Source organism: Cavia porcellus, unplaced genomic scaffold (assembly GCF_034190915.1).
Source record: "Cavia porcellus strain 051 isolate PalLab524CR breed Dunkin Hartley unplaced genomic scaffold, mCavPor4.1 scaffold_2, whole genome shotgun sequence".
Lineage (NCBI taxonomy): Eukaryota > Metazoa > Chordata > Mammalia > Rodentia > Caviidae > Cavia > Cavia porcellus.
This window is the reverse complement of record NW_026947485.1, coordinates 78,808,228-78,814,265: the sequence shown is the minus strand read 5'-3', so window position 1 is coordinate 78,814,265 and position 6,038 is coordinate 78,808,228.

Here is a 6,038-nt window from a genome sequence, read left to right as displayed (position 1 = left end):
GCCTGAGGGTGCTTGCTGGGGAGTGGCCGCCACCCTCTCCAGCAACAGCCACACTCAGTGGCACCCCCAGAGGTTTCCCTTTTCCAGAGGTAAAGCACTTTAAATCCTGAGCAAGCCTGGCTCACAGAAATAAAAGATTCAAATAGGTCAACTGGAGGAGGTCCGGGTTTCTGCTTAATTGACCCCATATAATTATTTCCATTGAATTGCTCTACATCTGGGGTTGGATATTTACTAAGCAGACTGGCCCAGTGGTTCCCTTCAGCACCAGCATTAGTCTGGAGGAAGTTAATTGCATGGAAAGTTCTCACCTAAATCACTGATTGCTTATTCCTTCCAAAGCCGGAAACACACACACACACACACACACACTGTCTTATGCCAAAAGGACTTTGCTAGAAGGACTTGCCCTTTAGCTCAAGCGCTGCTTCTGAATGTCAAAATGCAACCGACTTGGAGTTCAGCAGCACAGCTGCTGCACACAGCCAGAAGAGGACCCTCTGTCCTGCAGAAACCACGGGACACAAGCAGTAAGGTCTGGACACCCAGACCCAGGACTCCCCCACCTCTTCACCCCCAAAATACACAAACTGGTAATCGGAACCAGGAAAATAAATGTATCCAAAGTTGCCTTTTTCTTCTCTGTGAACACGAGGAAAAGATAAATTACAGCTTCTGTTAGTAATGTTATTACATTAATTAAAACTTAGGGGGTCAGGAGAGCCAGTTCTGAATGTCAGAATTCCAATGATGTGTGTTAAACTTTGGAGAATAGAAATATAGCCCTGTAAATAACAAGTGTATTATAACTGGCGCTGTGTTCACTAAGAGTCAGAATAGCAATTAAATGATAACCCAGACTCCATTCTCTACTCTCCCTGTCTCTACCCTCATTTCACACCCAGGTAACAATTATATGCATAAGACTGTGGTGGCTTTCTCCGCTCCCCATCCAAGCACCAGTATTCTCAGAGGCCCTTCTTGAATTCTTCCTCAAGCCCTCGCCTCAAGAGTCTGCTCCACAGATACACTAATCAGGGGCTGTACTCGTCTGCTGCGCTGTGTGCTTTTCCTCTTAATTGGACTGATTTCAGCTTTGTGCTGCAGTCTGTCATATACAAGCATCTAATTGTGTCGTGCCTCTCTAACAAGATGATAAGCTCTCCGGAGGCACTGAACGCGTCCCAAGAAATCACAGATGTGTAGAATTGGAGAGATCTCAAAGACTATCATGCAGATGAGAAAAGGGGCCATGGAGCCAGTTGGGGCTGAGCCAGGACTAGACCTCAAGGATTTTAACCCTCACTTCAGTGGGATCCAATCTGCTCCAGATGGGAGGCAACTTTTAAATGAGCAGAGAGAGAGGGTGTAGGAGATAGGAACTCCTTTAAACCACAATCACCCCTTTAAGTATCCTGGGCACTTCCTCCACCCCAAGAGGCTGATGCTAGGTCCACAGAAGGCAGGTAGATAGAGAGTTGAGGAGGGAACCCCAATCTAGACCTGTGCACTCATGACTGATGGGTGACAGCCAGCTGCTGTCACTTGCAACAGAGAGAGGGTCTACTCCCAGAAGTATAGGGGAAGCCCAGCCTGGCAAAGGATGGAGCCTGTAGGCAGTGATCTCCATCAGTTGCTTCCTCTTCCTGTTTATCCTCCTTGGTGCCCTTGCTCGGCTCCATGGCAGCCAATTCTGAAGATGCTGCCCCCAGAGAAATTCCCAAGAGAGACAAGGGAGCAGGAGGAGGAAGGGAGAGCCAAGCAAATGTGTGGCTTCACAGAGTCCCCAGAAGGTAGCTCACCTGACATCATGAGGAAGTTCTGGAGTATACGATCCTCAGAGCACCCCAGCCAGAGAATGCAGACCGGACTCAGGCATGCACTGAGGATCAGTGGGAAAAACTGCATTCCCGGATGCTTGGGCAGATGGGCTCCAGTTACCCAAGGGCAGGCAACAGGTGCCAATGGGTGAGAACTCAGGAACACATAAGGGGAGGTGCATAAAACAGAAGACCAGGGATCCCAGGACACCTGGACAAAGTGCCAACATTGTCAGCCTCGCTGCAACATTTTTATTTAGTTAACAAACAACCATAAATTCAAGAAAAGTAAGAATTTGGGGCCTTTGTTTGCTAGTTCATAAACTGGTAACTCGTACCTTGTTATCTGGACCAGAGGACATGGGTAGCAGGCAGGGTCACTACAAGGACAAGATACTTGGGCTCAAGCCAGAGATGGGTTGGGTTCAAGAGGAAGGCATGATTAATGACCTGAAGCATTCTGCCTTCACACTTAGCATGCATGGTAAGGTGGCAGCCACTGCAAAGACTGGCTGAAAGCATCCACAGATGGGATCTACTTCTCCTCCCTTTGAATCAGTGACCTGCGACTCACTTGTAACTAATGAAAGGCAGTGGCAGAGATGTGATTTCTGAATCCAAACCAGAAAAGTTGGTCGAGCCTCCATGCAGCTCCCTGCTGGTCTCATTTTTGGATCCTGGGGCCAACACATTATAAGGAAGTACACACAGTGACATAGCAAACAAATAAAGACTCTTAGGTCAGAGACAGAGGCAGGGAGGGAGCGAGATCTGACCTGCTGCAATCCCTCACCACAGGCCCAGCCATTCCTGTCAGCCAAGCCCTCCCTAAATTCCTGATCCATAGAAGCAGTGGGAAACAATGGAATGATTGCTTCTGATTTAAGCCACTAAGAGGTGATTTGCTGCACAGAAACAGATAACAGAAACAGTGCTTCATAAACGCTGGTTATTGCACTGTTATTCATGCCAGGGCCAGGACACCGTCCACCCCCTTGCAGGTTCTGAAATACGATCTTGCTTCACTCCACCAAGACCCAATCAGTATCTCTGAGATGGAGTCACACTAATCAAGGTCACAGGGGACTGATGTACAGCCCAGAATGCCAATTTCCCAACATAATAAAGTTGCAAGGGGGTTAAACATCTGTCTGCAGACCAGATTGTTTCCTTCATGGGAGGAATTCACCTGAGAAACTAAACTATAATCAGGTAGGTGGTTTAGGGACCAGACAGAACAAGAGAAATTAGTTGTCAAACTCAAGTGACTGGGTGGTATCAGCTCCAGGAAGCATGTCGTGTTCTCTCTCTGGAGGGAGCCACCTGCTGCCGGGACAACCCAGACCCAGAGTAAGGTCATCGCCCGCTTCAAATGGCCCTTAAGTAGACACTAACAGTGCTTGCCCCTCTGATTCTTTGCTAGCGTTAGTACAGACCAATTTCCCATCTTATTTGTGCAATATGTCTTTGGTCCATTAGGTATTGAAAATATGAAAATCATTTCATAGTATTTATGAAAAATAAAGTCATAAAAATTCAAAAAATACTACATTCAGCAAGGTACAACAGTGCTCATCATTACAGGACTTCTCAAAGCCTTAAATGTTCTAATTCATGATGAAAACCACTAAGAAGAAGATGAGTAGAGTAATGATTCACCCGTAGAAACATATTTCTCTCACACCTGGATTGGTTTGCAGGATGCTACGTGCTGCATAAACAATAGCTTTGCCAAGTTCTCTCTGACCCAGGAATCATTCTGTCTAAGTTGTGTTTGTATGACTTTTCTAGGTCCTCAAATTGGTTTCTCTCTATAGTTCTTGGAAGATTCATTTCACATTCTTTTATCCAGGTTCATTTGAAGGGTGGGTTTTGTTGCCATTAAGGCGCTCTGGAACCAGTGGAAGGAGAGCAGATGTGCCCATAGTGACTCAGAGAAGGCACCTGGATGTGGAGACTGGAAGCATGGCCACCGCAATGACTAGAAAGGAGCAGTCAAGGCAGACTTTGAAATCAGAATAGGAGCTTCACAGAAGACGAAGAAGCAGAAATGGAGAAAAATTCACTTCTAGTGAGAGGAGAAGGATGAGCAGAGTGTGGGAAAGGAGCAGGGAACACAGTATCAGGAAGGTGAGCAGAGACCAAGATGGTGAAGAGGTGGAGGTGGCAATGAAGGAATCTAGAAGGGCATGTCAGAGGGTCCAGGCTTCAGACAAAGGTAAGAACCAGATGGATTGGAAAACAGTGACAGTGATCTGATAAGGCTCAGGCACCCAGGCAAGAGCTGTGAAGATCTCCATGAAATGCATGGGGCGAGGAGAGCCTGGGTGACAGAGAGTGGGCTTGATATCCCACAGGGATGTCGGCCAACACCCAGAGTCACATAGTAGCTCCACAATCTGCAGTCTCCATGCAGTGGGAGGCTGCGTATTAGAATATCTACTCTTGGGAAAGACAGTAAGAACAAAGCCAAACCCTGCACTGGAGACTTCTGAAACATCACGCTCAGATCACTTTGGGCAAATAAAATTTTAGATAAAAAAGGACTCGAAATGTAGTTCAGTGCAAAGGCCCTGGGTTTAATTCCAGTATCACAAAGAAAAGAAGAGAAAGTGGGAGGAGGAGGCACAATGACAAAGCAGAGCAAGAGGGCTCCATCCCAGCTCTCAGTTTACACTGACATGCGGTGCCCTGGCCAGTGTTAGGAGTCAACATGACCAGGCCACAGCACATCCAGATGTCCAGCTAAGTGTTGCTCTGGGTGTATCAGTGGGCCTGTTTCTAAATAAGAGTAACATTTAAATCAATAGACAGAGACTAGAGTCCACTGTGTTTCCTGGTAAGGCTGAGCCTCATTCAAATCACCACGGGCCTGAATGGAACAAAGACCTGAGTAAGAGAGCGTTCACTCTCTGCCTGGTGCTCTTCAAACTGGGACGTGCTCAGACTGAGGCTCAGACTGGAACTGTGTCTGTCCTTGCTTCTCCTGAGTCTCCAGTCTGTTCAGTGTAGGTCTCAGACTTTTTCAGCCTCCAGGAGCACGTGAAAGTTTTGAACATCTATATATGGTACACACACACCTTCTGTCTTATTGGAGAACACTGTACCTCCGGGTACAGTCAAACATGTCCAAAGCCAATACGCTGCTATGCATGTTACATCTCCTCATCAATACTCATCTGAATGCTCTCTCGTGATGCAGAGGGGTCCTCCACGCAGTAGTCTGGTCAGTCCCCCTCCAAGGGTTGCTCCACAGCACCAATGTCCTGGCACATCCTGAAGTTTTTAAGGAACTCCCTTTGTCTTCCTTCCCCACTGAATACAACTGGGTGTCCTGTTCTAAGCTAATCTAGTCACTCGAGGGGCAAGTCCAAGCTGGAGCTCAGAGGTCTTCTGTCACAATGACCAAGAACACACTGCCCAGTCTCCCAGGCACCTACAAGCCACCTCACCAAAGTCCCAAACTCTTCCTCTCACAGGAATCACAAAAATCCCTGTACTCTCCCGTGCTTGGTGAGTCTCAGCTCCGCTTCCTCTAGCTGCTTCTGCTCCCTGGTCCAGGATCCTAATCTTGCATGAATCAGAAACTTAAAGACCTGAAGGTCTTGAAAATGAGTGATGCCTGCCTGCTGAAAGATGATAAATGGCAACTGGCTCCCAAGAGTGGGCTGGGAAGATGAAAGAGAGAGAGAAATTGTGGGAAACCAGAAATGCGTGACTTTTAATGGAGACAGCACTATTGTTAGGCCTATAAATGTGGAGCCAGTGTTAACTGAGCAGTCAGTTTTCTGGGATAAGCCAGAATTTGAGTTTACATGCAGAATATCTCCATTTTTAAGTCTTAGCAACAGTCAGACTTAAACAATCTGTGCTGAATACTATAGTTCAAACCAAACGAGTTACAACTCGTCCTTGACTTCATCTCCGGGCCACTTGTACGAGACACCTGTATGCAAGCCTTTCAGAGAACCTGGGGTTTCAAAACCAAAAGAAGAGCATGCAGTAGTCTGCAATGTGAGAGTTCCTGAGGCAAAGGCACACAAAGATCTGGTTCAGCTCTGTGTTCTTGAAATAGGTCTTTGGATGCTAGACTGTAGGTTATAACTTCAGTATAAAACACAAACAGCACTTTCAACCAAGAGCCCAATGCCACACTGGTCACAGGATATTCTGGGCCTGCTAGAGCACCTACAGGGAGGCCATGCCTGTCCCAAGGCT